Here is a 17,114-nt window from a genome sequence, read left to right as displayed (position 1 = left end):
GACTAAGGTGGCAACAGTTTGCAAGCACTCAGGTAGAACATCAAAGACCCTACTAAAGGTTCAGTACACACTAGCAGTAGCAACAGTTTTAGATCCATCTGTACCACCACTCTAATTGCTCAGAAATCTGATACTGATACTCAAATAACATCCAAGAAATGCTTTTTTTTTTCTTTTGTTAAATGGAAAGCAACATTACAGCCAAATGGCCAAGTGACGGCAAGTGCTTTGTTTCTATGCAACACTGAAAAAGCAAGAAACTCTCAACCTTGTAACAGCTGACATTGTGGAATAACTCAGTGCTGCCAGCAAGGCTTGAGAGAATGCTGAATTATATGTAAATATATCAAGTAAATGTTTTTAAGTGATAGGTCTTCACCCTGTGCAAACAAGTTGCAACAGAAGTATTTATCAAGGGTGCCTGATGCTAAGAAGTCAGATTAATTGTTTATGCAGAGGCATTCAGGCTGCATTGCAATGAGCGGAAGCCCGGGCAATAAATATTTCTAGAAACTACCTCCCTCATAGGCATGACCGTGAATGAACTAAACACAATAGAAACAATTTTAAGTATGATTTTAATACCTCCTGCCAGACTGCATTGGCTCTGTTCACTTAATGCTTGAGAATACCTAGATTGGACACAAAGGAGAGGAGCTGTTACTAAGCAGTCCAGAAATACGTCTGCTTTGTAGTCATGTCTCACACATAGAGAACACAAAAAACACACCCGTGTCTGAGGATGTCTATAAACCCATTACCCCAGGAACAGGATTTTTTTAACTTGAAGCTAGTAAAGATACGGATCTCTACTTGTAGTGTTACTTTATTTTTTATGACAATTAAGATTTGTGGCAGGCAGTAGTTCCTGCATAAACAGAAGATGTGCAGAGATCCCAAGGACAGATCTACTTTGCCTTTGCCTGCTATTTTTCAGAAGTTCCATCTGGCCTCCATATTTTCCAAAGTAAGGCAATCATTTTAGCTACTATGAAAGTGGGATCTAGTCAAATACAGCTAAAACACAAATGCAGCAGATGATAGCTCTGAAATGAGAGTCCAAACTGTGCACAGAGATGCACGGGACATGCCTCGGAGCTACTCAGAACCACAGCGCAACCTGAGGCATCAAAACTTTTCTAGTCTACCCAGAGATTGTCAGCTTTGACACTGTATTTTTTGTTTGTTTATTTGTTTCAGACATCTTTTTTTTTTAACGAAAAACAGAAGTGAAAGTTCTCCCTGATATGTTTGTTCTCCAGTTCTGATACTAACGGTGCTGTCAGGTGGCTTTGCTTTCCTCATATCATTTGCCAAGCAGCAATGTAGTACAGTGATTGCAAAACTGTGGTCAAACCTCCTCCAGTCTTACCTGAAAGGTAATAATAGTTCTTACATATCCAAATATTCCATAGCACTGGATGACTATTTAACAGTCATATTTACCAAAAGTCCCATATATTGGGAGACACAAATTCTAAGGATCTCAGTGAAAAATCCAAGACGACAAACTCACTGCACATACAATAACAAAATCTTTTTATCTTGCTTTGGTTGCAAGTTAGTAACCACAAGTAATGAAGAAAATCCCAACCTTCAAAAGCCTTGGAAATTCATTAGGGGAACTGTTTTAAAGAACATGTCATTTTATAATGAAACTCATACAAAACTCATAGGAAAGGACAGTCCAAAATTATTCTCCAGTAGTGAATAAAAATTGTTTTTGAATTAAAGTATTTAATTATGACAACTACCATAATGAGCAAAATAACAGAATATTACCAATTTCCAATTGAAAATATTACCAATTTCTCTATAGCATCCTAACTGAGCATGTCAACTTCCAAATATGTTTAATAGCAAAAGCAGCATCACCAATTTTACGTGCTTGTTAATAACGGTAATCTTGGATAAAAGCATTTTCAATACCAGAATTTAAAGTTAGAAGTGTCTCAGCAGTACAAAAAGAAAATAGTGAAATAATATTTACTTTCTAAAGGCCACAACACTAAGGTAAAACTTATATGAGCTTTCAGTTTCCTAAGAAAACCAAACCATACACTATCAATGTGACTCCGCAGCAAAAGGGGCAAATGACTGAAGTTAACCAAAAACATGGTCAAAATAATAATATTTGCTTTATATTAACCCTGAATACCATTACTGAATTTGTGACTGAAAGTATTTTAGAAAGACCAATGGGATTTAATACACTTACACCTCCAATATTACATCACTAGCCCAGCTATCTATCATTCATGGCGAGGACTAAAATAGGACTGAAACAACAGTGTATAAACTATATCACAGTAAATTAGGCCCACTGCATCGAGACAGAAATAAAAATTTAAAAAGACATAAAAAAATCAAAAAAAATGTCTGAAGCACAAAAAAAAGTATTCAGTTAATGTTCTTCCCTTGAGAAAAATCTTCCAGTGGAGTCAATGAGAGATTATCTTGAGCAGGGAGTTTTGAGCTGGCCTTAACACATTAAAGATAAATCATATATAGCTGATGCAAGACAGGGGGAAAAAAATGTTACGGGAAACATTTATCTTTTCCGAATCTTTCTTGAGGGCAGTGTTAAAAAAAGGTTGATGTGATTGAAGCATAATGTCATTACTTGCCAGGGGAAATACAGGATGTTAAGAGGCTGATTAACCTGCCTTCACAGTGCAAGCATGTCGCCCCCAAATTTATATCATATTAACTTTTTATCTTCTGAAGTTCTCCAACTGCAAATGCGCACGTAAACTCAGGAGATGCCTTTACTGCAGCTAAGGTGTGAGATGGCAGCTCTGTCCTGTATTCAAATCTAGAGCTCATCTGAACTGGCTGCAAGTCTGGGGAGTGTCAGCTCCAAGGATTAGTTTAGATCCATGTCTAGCTAAAGGAGGGCAAATTATGACCCTTTCAATCCGAGGAAATACAGAGCAATATTGCTTTTCCAATCCAATATTCCAATTTCCAAAATCCAATATTGCTTGGATTTGCATGCAATTTCTTGATGTTAAGAACAAGATTTGATCTGAAACATTTATTCCTAGATGCATTTATAAAACATGTTGTTTATGAACTTGTGTATTTTTATACGTGCATTTTCACATGCTCCAGGATAGGTGTTTTTCAGCGGCTTCCCTTAGCTTCATAACTAACACTCTGATTTACAAAACAAGGTTCTCACCTGTAGTTGTTGGGAGTTTCTATTTTGGGTTTGGCAACGCTCCTGGAATGCTGTGGAGCCCAGATGGATGCTGCACCTTCTCCCCATATATGGAAGATGGTTCCCATATATCAAGCTTTGAAGATAGCAAGCTCAAATAGGGAGGTGCAGGAGGGAAGATTCAAAGAACCTGCCAAAAAGCACAACTCCAGCAGAAAGCCCTGCAGGCAAATAGATACATGCCAGTTCGTGCCTGTTAAAACCGTATGAACAGGCTATTCCAGAGCATATATCATGAGATCCTCAACTTCATTGACACCTTCATGTCTGCTGGAACACCAATCAACAGCATCATTACTCCTAAATTCATTAATAAGGTCACTCACTCTCAGATGTCTCTTTCCAGAGACTTAAGCTTATTCACCTGAATATAAAGCAAGTTTGTTAGTAACTGCTCCTGAAGTTAGTAGAAAATAGATGTATGTTAAAATTGCACCACATAACAGATTAAAAAATAGTACAAAAAAAGTCTATAAAGACAAATGTTCCAAAGTTTAGTGATTACAGAATTAAGATTGCCTTATTTTTCGCATCATTTTTTTTCTGCATGATGTACATACATTAAGAGCTGAGCTTACTCTTCTTAATTCCTCTCCATTGCCTTTCAATTTACTAGAAAGATCAAACAAAGACAAATTTCTTAGGCTTTTGTAGGCCCTCAACACTATTAATGTGGTATGTTTCATACAGGACAGTTAATCATTTTTATAACATCCCTGTGAGATGAACTGACCTTAATTTATTATCAGTTAATATAGAAGCACAGAGATGTTAATATAAAAAGTACATACTAATTTGGGTGTCTCATTTGAAATTTTTCAGATTCTTGGGCCTGACACATACTGCCTGTGTTTAAAGCACAAAACTCCTATTAAGTCGCGTATATCATAAATAATGGGTACTTAAGTCCCAAAGATCTTGAATTACGCTATCTAGAAATGGGGAGCACAAACCAATGGTATCTCAGGACCTTTAACTTATCTCTCATCCAAAGCACATAAATCCTCTTCCCTTCTGACATCTTACCCACCTCTCTAGCCTGTTTTTATCTCTCCTTCACAGCTTCCTCTCCCCTCCTCTCTCCATTGTGTCTTTTTCCAACTTCTGCCAGTCTGTGTATATTTAATCACTCCAGGACAATTTCCAGTGTCCCTGAAGGCTTCTCCATTCTGTTGGGCTTGTGACTCTGTGTGACCAGCTGCCTAGTCACACTGGCAGATCCTAATTGAGCCTTTTACAATTTGCCTTTGTCGTCCCTAGAATCTGCTTCAGGGACAACTTTGCTTTCAGAAAAACCTGAGCACGTGCATCTGTACAGACCATCAAGAATGGAACAGCAAGACAGAAGGATGATTTGCTGATAATACAACTAACCTGAAAATGATGTGACTTCAGTTTTTTCTCTTCATCGCAGTTTTTTTTATGATTTGTGGCAAATTGCCAAAGCCACCAGCCACAGAAGGATGCATGCACAAGAGAGGATCAGAATGAAATGCAGGCACTCGTCTACAAACTCATGCAAAAGCACAACTCTTGAAGCCACATAAACACATTTTTGACAGTAAAACTTCCCAAATTCTTAAACATTTATAGCCCAGGATCACTGTAATGTCTTGAGGGTTCAGGGTTTCATTGGGTGCCTAAACCTCACTTGCATTGACTCTAACATTAAATGTTTGTCCAACAACAGTTCTTGCAGCTTTACCGAATTAGAGAACTGAAAATGCTCTTTCTTCTCTTCCTAGTTGTTTATTTTCTTGTCATTTTCTGCAATGTGGGCAAAGCTTCACCTGTTGAACTGGAGTGTGCTTGAGACTCGGCATATGACAGTCAATGGCAAAAGAATCTTCCTTGAAAGCAGGTTGTCTAAACCCTAAGAGATTCATGCAGAAGAGCAAGGAGAATCTGGATTTCCTGCAACCTGGCCAAGCCCTTTAACCATTAATATTCTTTTCATTCTAGTCCCTTCTCTAACTTCCTCCCTTCATTAAAGGAGGAGGGAAAAAGAGAACAAAATCATTTCCATTCCCAAAAGAAAGTACATAGGTACCTTAATACTGAAGAGGGTCAGACCAATGTATACACTTGTTTGTATAAGTCTGTCAAAATTTCAGTCTGAATACCTCCATACTCTTGGATTCCCAGGCATGAATACTCAACACTATCTAAATTTTTCAGTCCATGCCACTGCACGTAAGAAAATCCTACAACTCTATACAGTATATCATGCCAATCAAATGTTTTTAAAGTGAATCTAGAGAAACAGAAGTTGTTTCCATGCTACAGTGATAGTATATTTTGATCAAAACTTTTACTCCATTTGCTGTAACAAAGTTTCCAAAACTAGAGTTCACACATGGGACCATTGATTATAAGACCCGTTCTGAGGTTTCTCTGCACATAGTACCGATCCAGTACAGGAGAATATTGCAGAATCTTCACATAAACTAATATAAAAACTGTCAATCTCTAAAATACGTTCCTTACAAAAGAACAATTCTCCTCTTGCACACAGCAAACAGCAATTTTCTTAACTGCAGCAATTTTATATGGGAAGATAAATTCTGGTGGAAATTTGCCTAATACTCTGAATTCTCCACAAGGGAAGTATAAAGAAGGTGTCCCCCTCAAAAAAAAAAAATCAGTATATCTTTTTATCTTTTTCAAAATTCATATATACTTTAAATACTTAAATATTCTTTCCTTAGAAAAACTGGATGTCTGTGGTCATGTTACTTGCATAGGTCTTTCTCTTCCAGAATTAATCTCCTTGTAGTTTGCAGGATTTATCATGACTACTTATAATCTCTACTTGAAAAACTGACAGGCAAGGCTCTGGTTTTTCCCCAAGAAAAACACCTTATAGGGCTTAAGAAATATATATATCTTGGTAATTGAATTTGGAGAGGGAATATATATATGTGTAAAGAAAGGTCATTGCTAGCTTAAGTGTGACAGATCTAGTCTATACTGGTTTGATGAAAATCCATGACTTCAGTGAATTTTGGATCAACTCCTAACAATTGCAGTTTCTATGTAGATCTTGGCCAAAGAAAACAAACTCTTACTATGGTGATTTTCAGATTGACCCTTTTGGGATAATACACTTCATAAAAAGCTACGCTATAAAACTTATTTGGTTCTTTCAAGTTTAAACAGCTCCAAAGAACTAAATCAATTGTAATTTAAACTCTGGTTTGCATAAGCCTTTATGATATTTTTAAAGTATCATAATAAATTTTGCTTTTTTTATTATTTTTGTGTATTAAGTACCTGCGTTTCCCTCTCTAAGTCCAGCAAAACATCAAATCTATTGCAAAAGGAGACTTGTTTCTTACTTTTTGTTTCACTTTCTTAGTGTCAAAGAATTATGTCTTTTTGAACCATGAGTTTTGCTTCAGTACAGTGATTTGGGATTTCAAATATAAGTTATAACTTATAGCCTAAGCCTATATCAACTTACTTTATGAGAGTTTGGAGTGCTTCAACAATGCTAAATTCATGATAAAATGTCAGGATTTAAAATAATTTAGGCTTTAGGGTTTTGTCATTACTGTGGCCAAATTCCACTCTGTTTTAAAACAATATAAAGTATTTCTTATTTTATTTTCATTCAATATTATGAAATCCCTGACTTCTTTGATTATAAGGAAGCCAGAATGCAGTTCACGTCCTTCTCATGCTTGGTTTGTCTCTCCCCCTCTTGCTTTGTTGTGCTGGATCTTCTGATTTCATTTTAGGTTAGTTTTGACTATTAGGGAAGTGTGGAACAGTTAGTTGGGTGTTTTTAAGCTTCATATTCTGTTTTTTTTTTCAGTTATTCACTGTAAATTTATGTAACTAAAAGTAAAGAATTAAAAATAAGCTAGACAAAAAAAGCCGATTATAAACTTTAAGAAGTGTATTTCAATAACTATAATAATCTTTAAAAATTTTAATCATACTATAATCCGTTAAATTATTTATAATTTGAAAATATTCAAGACAGAAAATTTCCTTTAAATTTTGAAGAAAGTCAAGCTAATGAGCTAGTCAATAGAGCCAGTAGCTAATAACTCTTGGGTAAAAACATCTATACAGGTCTGCTACAGTCTTAAGCCAGCTTTTGATAGAACTTCCTTTTCTACTGTATATTTTCTTTGCTTCATTTTATTCTGCTAATTCTCATCAGTGATTAGTTCCTCCAAAGTTAAAATAAAATAAACAAAACAAAATAAAAACAAACACAAATTGAGAAAAGAGACATTATTCTCCTCTTACAATCTGTTCATAGTAGCAGGAGATCTATCATCACTTAAAATTTTGAATGATAAGGACAAGCATAAGAAACTCGATTCAATTTTCCAATTAAAAACAGGATTTCTTTTGTTTAATAAATCAGTTTAGATGCATATATATATATATAGTTTTGTTATTTAACTAGGCTGTTTAGGGTAGTTCATTTCTGTAGCATCAAGAAGATTAGTTCCTAGATTTTTTGTTCATTGAAATTTTTAATTCTACAGAAATGAGGATATAATCATCACCTAATACATAACAAATGCAAATACCAAAATAAATTCACAAAGCTGCATAAATAATATATATTAGATACAGTGCGCTATACATACGAGCACATTTAAGATGAAGTTATATCAGCCAGTGAAAATCATCTTTCCTTCAAGGAAATAATCACTGTTTATATATAAGGCTTTCTGATGATGATGATGTTCTGATGATGATATTATTTAAATCATATTATTTTAATTTAAATCAACTCAGCTTGGCTCACAAAAACATTTTTCTCCTGAGGCTTGACAGGTATCTGTATCTTACAGTATGTATTGGTGGACCTTTAGGTAAGAAAGATGAATTTCATAGAATTTTCCTTTTTAAAACAAGCACTGGCTGATCTTGGATGAGCTTTCATCATTGTAACTACAATTAATGTAATTGTTTGCAAAAAGTTCACCTTACCTTGGATGTGTTCATTAGTTCATAGCAGAATTCCATGTATTTTAAACCTCAATACTTACTGAACAGATCAATTAACTTACTTATACTGATCCTCTTTAAACTTAATGCAACCTTGAACTTGCCTTTAGTGCTACTTTTCATATATTCAGTCTTGCAGAGAGGTTGTTGGCTCTGTAATGAACTGTAATGCAATTAACTGGACAGCACATTGCCAAGGATTTGGCTAATTTCACAGAGATGAGACAAGACTTTCAAACCAGGCACCTTACTACTGTCTAGTAGGAAGTATCATTTTCTTAAAAAAGCATTTAAACAATTACTGCAGCAAATTTCTCAGTTTGGAACTTTAATTTCTGGTACGCTTGAAAGAGAACTGTTTTGCAAAACTAACGTGTGTCTTTCTTGCATTATGACAATGAGTTTCCAATAATTTAATATTTGTTCCAAGGGTGAAAAATCACAATCAGTAATATTTGCTCTGGGTGGTTGTTTTCTGTCCCTTAATTCATTTCTAGAGTCAGAGGTGTTGCCTGAATGTGAAGGAACCAGATATTGTGAAAGGCTGGTGCTGCGTCTCCTGCCTTCACTGGAGTGATGCACTCACTAACATTCCTGGAATAACAGAATTTTACTTTTGATTTACCAGTATAAAAACAAGCAGTACTTTGGACAGAATTGTATTTCCTTCTTTCAAGATTCAGGCAGGAACAAAAGTAAAATTCCTCTGACATATCTAGGCAACTTCACAGAACCCAACATAGACTGGAGGCTGTAACTCAACACATGATTGTGCATAAATTGGATCCATCTTAAATTGCAGTGTTCCAGTATCACTAACAGTGAATTCTGACCTTGGTTTTAATTTTTAAAAGTTTACTTTGATAAAGCTTCTCCTTCTTACCTTCAGTGATATATTCAAAACAAGTGACAGTTTCAAGTAACTTGGAAGTGTGCAAATGACAGTGCTCATCAAGGTTTTTTTGTACTCTGATATTATTTTAAACATACGTGATACTAGGAACAGAGCATGATATAAATGTGCTTTGACATAGGAGATGATAATGGAGAAGATAAATGTTTTAAATCAAATTTTATGTAAGCGTGGCATACAAAGTAGCTACTTAACTATACTAAATTTAAAAGTGCAGCTAAATGCATTTTTAAGTATGCACAGGTTTAAAAATATACCAGTATATCTGGAAAATATATTAAATATGAAATTACACCAGTAAGGAAAATACAATATCTTTGGGCAGAATGCCATTTTACTTATTATTGTTCTTCAGCTGATTTTTGCAGCTTGGTCAAACTGAAACTACAGGTGCACCAAAAGCAGCATGTGATAAAGTATTTGAATTACTGAAGAAAGAGTTTATATCCACAACTGAATCAATATAAATCTTATTAAGATTTTCTTGAGTTATGCTTCAGGATGAGAAAAGTCCTCCCTCTCCCATCAAATTCCATAGTTTTTTGAAGGCAGGATTTTACTTTTATATAAATTTATATAAATTGTAATGTAAATTCATTTATATAAATTAATCCAAATTTCAAACTCATTCATTTTAGCACAATATTAATAGAGAAAGACTGTTGTAATAAAAGTAACTGAAAAAAACAGAAACTGTTATTATGTCCTCTCATCAAGCAAATGGAAAGGTACTTTAAAATAGATAGCTTAAATCTGATCTCTTTATTATTATTCCTCCTTATTATGATTTTTCTCTAGGTTTTCAATAATTTACTAAATAAAGTTAGCTGAAGAAGAACAATGTCTTGAATTGCTTACCTGTGTATGGGTAGAACAGGCCTCAAGGAAAATCTGACAGATGCTACTGTCATCAAGAATCCTACACTACAAACAGATAGTATTTTTTGTGTAACCTTACATAAGACAAGGCAAAAAAATTTATTCACAAGGACTGGGATTTAAACTCAGCCCTGAATTATTTGCTGTGTCAATAAACGAATTGCTATTTTGTAAAAAGCCGTGGTGAGGGTCTGTTGTCTTGAGGGTCATTAAAAACAGTGCAAAGTGGGACTATCTGCTAGTATTGAAATTTTGTGGCCTCCTAAGAGCATTTTGATCTGGTGTAAGAACTGCACAAATGCCACAGTTTGAAAAAATCATGGAGAATTTCACAACTTTGTATTTAGTAAGAGTATAGGGGCAAAAAAAAAGTATTAAAGTTTTAAACTGGAACGAGATTCCTGAATTTTGCTCCTAATGAGGAATGGTCTGAGAAGATGACCTTCCTGGAAGTAGGTAGATCTGCTGCCATCTGCTTCCACAGGCAGCAAGGAGCCAGTGAAAACTCCAGGCCTACAGCTCAAATAAACACATTTTATACCAAAGGGAAGTGAGAGTTTTCAGTTTCCCAACGGTCTAAATAATTGATATCCAGCAGTTGAGAGATACTAGCTGATATAACACACCGTGGCTTCATTGGGGACCATAGAAAAAGGGTCACAGCAATCAGAGCATCCTGGTGAGACGCGTTATCACGCAAACTGCCCGAGTGCAACCAGCTTCATCCACAGATTTCAGACCCACTCAGCTCTCCAAGGCCCATCTTGGTTTAGCAACCAGAAAAAATATCAAGCTCTGGAGATTTTTTAATAATCTCATCCCTCGTTGTCTTTTAAAGTGCTCTAAGGAGAGAGCATGGCCTTCTGAAATATTTAAGAAAAAAAGGAGGATTTGGCATTTGGGATTGCAGGGAATAGTTATTTCAGCTTCCCAGTAATACAGTAATAGCTCTGCCCAAGCTAGAATGACAGCTATTTTGTGTGAGCATTAATTGAGGGGAGCACATTTGTCAGGACATCAAGATCACATATCGCAACATGTGCCTGAAGATCACCGTTTCACTCAGAGATTTCCATTGTAAAAAGAGCTCTGCTATCCCCATATCTCTCCTCTATCACAATCACTCCTTTTTTATGTGTCATTCTTCGAACAAAGCATTAGGCTCCATTAGCCTCTTGTCAGATTAGAATCCAAAATTTTTCTTTTGAAGCAGAGTCAAAGGAGGTATCAAATAAAGCAGTGAAACATTCAATATTTTATGCATGTGCTGATTTTCTTCTGGATAAAAATAAAGAAACGGGGGCTTGTAATTCAAGTAATTTATTTGTAGGGAAATTTTGAATACTTTTTTCCCCAGACACCAGAGAAACCTGCTATTTGTGTTCACAGCATCTTGCTTACTGTAGCTACTCAATTATTGCCTCCCGTACAGAATCAGCCACTGCTTCTCACAGAACCACAAGAAAATTCAACAAACTACTTCCTTGCCTTTCACGTCCAATATAAAATACTTTTCCATTCTATAGCTGCCTCATATAGCATATATGAGTATGGAGATCAAAGGTCTTTAACACAGTGACCATTGAAAAACTGTCTTATGGAAATAAAACAATTGCCTTATAAAACTTTTGTTATAAAACTAATATTTCATTCTTTATCTAAACGCACAGTTCTCAGCTGCTAACAGTCAACATTTCTTATAGTTTTCTTCTACTTCTTGCTTAACATCTTCAAACTACACAGAGTTTGTGAGAGGGGTGTTGGGCTACATTTTTCATGTAAGAACTTGGTTTTCTGTTATTCAAGTGAACAGGCTAAAATTAATGAACTGAAGCTAAATGTTGTCACATTTTTCAGTTAGATGGAGAGACATTGAATGAATTCAACAGACTCTCTCTTCAAAATCGGTAGCTTTTCAGACAAGTTAATGTAAAAGGCGTTATTAACAGATGCTACCTATTATTTGCAATGCTCTTTGGCCAAAACACTTAGAAGTATTTGTGGGTACAAACTTCAAATAATAAATGTAAAGACTGGGGCAGGAAGATGACTGATCCTGGCTGATACGTACTTAGAAATTTATCTGCTTATTTGCTTCCTTTCTGCTAGGACTGAACGCTCGTACAGCCTAAAACCCACATCAATACTTGAGAAGGCCGCTCACACCTTGACCTTTATTTAACTGTGTTTCCCTTTGTCTTTGAGTTGTCCTTCCAACATTAAAGGCAGTTTTCAAGGGAGCCCTTTGGAATCTTTGATCTCGGTTTTGGCACTGGGCTCTTGTCACAAATTCCATTTGTTACTTTAGATGTAAGTCCCCATCCAAAACAGGCAAAGAGCAAAGAAGAGGAGCAGCCTCCAAATATGGTAACAGCTCAACTTGGTTCTGGAGGAATTTAGCACATGAGCATGCACAAGAATGAAGAGAACTGGAACAAGTTTTTAAAAATGCTCTAAATGGAAATGGTGAAATGTTCAGAATTTAGAAGAATAACTAACACCCCACTGGTAGAGATGATTCTATCCTGGCTCAAATCTAGCAACAAAACGCTCAGTCAAATCTTTGGACTCACTGAAATAAAACAAAGGTTAAATGTAAGTCCTTCCTTAACATTTGGTTTATAAACACCTATAAAGTTTACACCATCAAACACTAAGGATAAGGTTTTTTTCTCTAAAGCAATTACATCGAACAGTTATAATTAAAAATATTTATTAAAGAAAATCCCCTTCAAAATTCACCAAATTAATCTTAATTCTGATCACATAACTTAATTAGGAATTAGGTAAACACCATCTCTCACAAAGTGCCAGTATCTTTTTCTTGATTCACGCAACAATAGCTACTATTTTTTTGTAATCTGATTCCTGTTCTTTTTCCTTCCATAATATAAAGAGAGGACAGCAAATTTGATGCAAGCCTGCTTGACAAAGAGTGCTTGAGGCTATATGCCCCTGTCTACCTGCTCTACAACTCAACATAAAGGTTAGTATGATTTTTGCTTTAGATTTGTTTTCCAGCTTTGTTTTTAAATTCTGCAATACAGAAAAGAGTGTCCAGATATTTTAGCAATGTGTATTTTAGAAAAAAAAAAAGGGGGGGATCTCATAACACCTTACAACACTAAAACTTAAATGTTCGCCTGTTCCCATTCCTAATTTCCTCACCAGTCAGGAAAGTGTCCATGAGACATCAGGTGAAGCAGTGGAAGGAAACCTGAATAACAGAACATGCATAAGTAAATGTACTTCTCATAAACGGGCTACAATTTCCAACAACCACAACATTTCACGGATACCTCAAAGGAAAGAACCTTTCAAGGCTCATTTCAAGTCCACCTCATACAAGGCACAGTCAAGTAGGAGGTTAACTGCATTCATCCCAATGAAATTCGAGGCTTCTCAAGAGAACAAACAAACAAATTTCTTCTTCTGCGCCAGGATTTTTCTTCATATGCGCTTAGCATCCAAGGAAACTGCTTTTGAGAGGTGGCAGGCTTTGCTGCCTCACAGAAAAACAAAAGAGGAGAGGTAAAATCATTTTTTTCCTGAGAAAAATGTGTTCAAACACTTGCGAGAGCACTGGAAACATGCCTGGAAGGCAGGCAGGAGGGGGAAGACCATGGTGCTCTGTCATTCCGGCTAGGATCTAGTCTCTCAAACGGGAAAGTAAAATGATTTTCCAAAGCTTTGCACGTAGCTGTCGTCCTCCTAAACGCTTACTTATTGTAGCACTAAAGCATCATAATATTTGCACAGCCATAAAATGAGAGGAATGGAACCTTTACAAGGGCCTTTACAAAAAAAAAAAAAAAAAAAAAAAAAGGATATATTTTAGCACATTAACAACACGCCACTTTTTTCAACAATTACAAGTTTTAAGGACTACTGAGGAGACCTCCCTTCACAGTTAGCTTGCAAACGGGTGCGATATTCACTCACGCCATTTATAAGGAAATACACCTCTGTATGATCTGTGATTTTTAAAACCATGGTTCTTGTATTATCAATACATCCTTAAGTAGGGCTCAGAGGTTATACAGACTAACATCACAGTTCAAGAAATATTGTGGTAGTGCATTGTGGTGCTTTATTAGTGTTAAACATGCAATACTTATTTAATGGACAGAAATTAAAATATTAGCATAACATTTTAATCAACTTAAAGGAGCTGAAGTTGCATTAATGAAACTAAAATAAGGCTTTTCATGCATTATAAGTCTATAGTTGTCACATGTGTATATAGCTGTGATTCTTTACCATTAATAAATGTATACAAACTACCATTGATTGCACAAGAAAAAAAAATCAACCCTTAAGCTCTAAGTTCACATCTTTTATAGGCTTCCTATATAACCAGGATCTTCAGCTTTTTATAGTACATTGTAATACACAACATTTGGAAGCTTTTAAGAGCTTTGGAGCTTTTAAGTCTTGGCTCTACCATTTGTACCATACAGTGGATTCCTCAGTGTACAACTTATAAAAGATAAAGCAAATGCCAAATATCCTTTAGGAGAACATGCTTTTGTTTTTTTTTTCCTTCAACAGAAATGAATCTCTAAATCCTTCATAAACAGATTAAAGTGCTACCTATTGCATATTAAATACTTCCAGCGACTGTGTCTAGATTTAGAAGTTATAAATCCCTGAAAAAAGGAGCTCAAAATGAAAGTGCCGACAGACCCTTAAATCTCTCATCACGAGCACTGCAGCACCACAGTCCTTCACCATTTACTTTGAAGAGTGGAAGTTAGTCAACATGCTTTAAACATCACCATTGAAAAACCACACAGCTACCACCTCTATCATATCTACAACAGTAATAGATACGTAAACAGCAAGAAAGCATGAGCCTACTTTACAAACTTGACGTAGGGCAATAATTTTTCTTAAAGCTGGAAGTGTAAATAAACCTCCAGTGCAGCAGTAAACATATTAAGACAGCAGTTCTGTTTGAAGATGCATCTAAGAAAGGGCACCCTGTACGGAATGAAATGCAAACTAGTAACTAATGAGCTTGAGTTTCGTTAGGTCCCCAAATCGTGAAACCTTTCTAAATGCAAGGCAACATTTTCACAGCTGGAAAGCTGCAAACGGTTCTTGAGACAGAGCCAACAGCAATGAATGTAGTTATATATAATCTATGGAGAATGCTACATTCATTAATAGGTGGAAAACCAAGCTAAACATAAAGCACAATAAGAGTTTTATATATATATATATATATGTATGTATATGCATACACACAAACATATATATATATATATATAAAATTCTTTTTGAAAGCTAGAAAGTTTTAATTCATTATTTACAGCTCTAAAATATGGCCTTGATATTTGTTCTTTCAAGTCAGTAAAGTATATCGCTATGAGAAAAGCTATTTCAAAGTTTATATGGTGAACTTTCATGTTAATTTTGAGAGAAAAGATAAAAATGATGTAGACATGTCCAGGATTCACCTCCCTACATTTTACAAGCATAGGACAGATTGATCATAAGTAAGTGGCAAGCGATTACAATTTTTGATCTGAAATAAAGTCCACAATTTTACACTTATGCAGAAGTTTCTTTGTTTTCAACTTAGAAATTGCACTGTATGAAATGTTTCCATTTGAAAGCTACATGTTTTATAAATGTACACATAGTGTGATGATGCTTTTCAAAATTTCTTTTTAAACAGAAAATGATGTACATTTAGTTTTTTTTTTTTCAGGAATTGCTCCAGAAGTGTCTTGTACCTTTAGCTATGTGAATTTCAGAAAAATACAAAGGCCCCATTCTGCATCTTTTAGCAACTTTGCCTTTTCCTAAATTGCGTTTGTCATTCTCCCCTCTTTCCTGATAAACAGGATAGACTAGATAGCACATTCAAAGCTTCAAATAAGCTTCTTCACTAATGCACAAAAACTGATCTTTTTGCTACCTTTAATCTGCTTATCATTCTTGGTATGCAAATATGTCAAATGATCCGCTTTTAGCCATTTATGCATTCAGATAGTCTACATTTACATTCTAAAAGAAGTGATTTCAGAGGTGCTTAATATAGTAGAGTTTCATTTTAATAATTACGAGTTGGCCTGCAACTGAAAGTCATCAGAGTGCATTCTGTGGTGAGTTTACTTGTAAATTCCCATTGCTGTGTGTGATTTAACCATCACAGATGACACAGATGGTCTCATATTGTACCAGCAAGCTTTAAAATTACCGCAGAATTCAAAACAATTGCACACTTCCCCATTAACAACATGAGAAAACCACCAGCCTCAGCCAGGTATTCTAAAATGACCGAGAGCTTCTATGTGAATACTGAATAGCTGGAATGGACCTTGGTGTAGCTGGAAAACTAAAATTTACTTGAGTGCAAACGTTAACTCCCATCACTAAATGTACCGCAACTTATTACGTAACCTTTGGCACTTTGAACGTGTTACTTCAAATTTACAGTCATTTAGATCTTAAGCAGGTCAAAGGAACATTCGTGTGGTTGATGAGGTGCAGAACTTGGTAAATCCTTAGGCTACTTTAAGAACTGGGCCCATCTCTCTGTCACAGATGTCTAAACGCAACGAACTCCCCTTAGGCAGAGAGCACGGGTGGAATCAAGGAGGCTCCACTTAAGCCACTGGATCCAAAGGTAGCGTTGTAAATGCTCAAACTTCACAAATTTTAGGGACTTGGTGCTGGGGAGGTGATGGGTAATTCTAGTACAAGTATCCTCTCCCGCATCATGTTCCGCGTGAATTAAAAGAACAACCTGAAATTTGAGAACAATCGTACAAATCATTTTTTGCCTAGGGAAATTAATTCTGTCCTGTTTTAGAATACTAACGTGGTAAAAAAAGCATTGAATAGCAGATTTTGTCATATATTTTTCCAGGTCATAATTATTCAAGGTGATTTTACGAATCATTGTAAGTTGAGAACTAAATATATTCAGATTTTTTAGAAAAACAAAAAGTAACTAGAATTTTCTTTCTCAGCAATAGCCATTATATGATGTTGTAAGTAAAAAACCAGTTCATGCATGGGAAAAGAGGAGGAAAAGGAAGATACAATCATCTATATCAATATCTAGAATATTCTTCTGTTTTATATTCTTTTTACTGTTCCAGAGCAACAGAC

The sequence above is a fragment of the Tinamus guttatus genome, unplaced genomic scaffold, assembly GCF_059628265.1.
Source record: "Tinamus guttatus ecotype Peru unplaced genomic scaffold, ASM5962826v1 Tinamus_guttatus_pri_ptg000079l, whole genome shotgun sequence".
Classification (NCBI taxonomy): Eukaryota; Metazoa; Chordata; class Aves; order Tinamiformes; family Tinamidae; genus Tinamus; species Tinamus guttatus.
Note: the sequence above shows the minus strand (reverse complement) of the source record.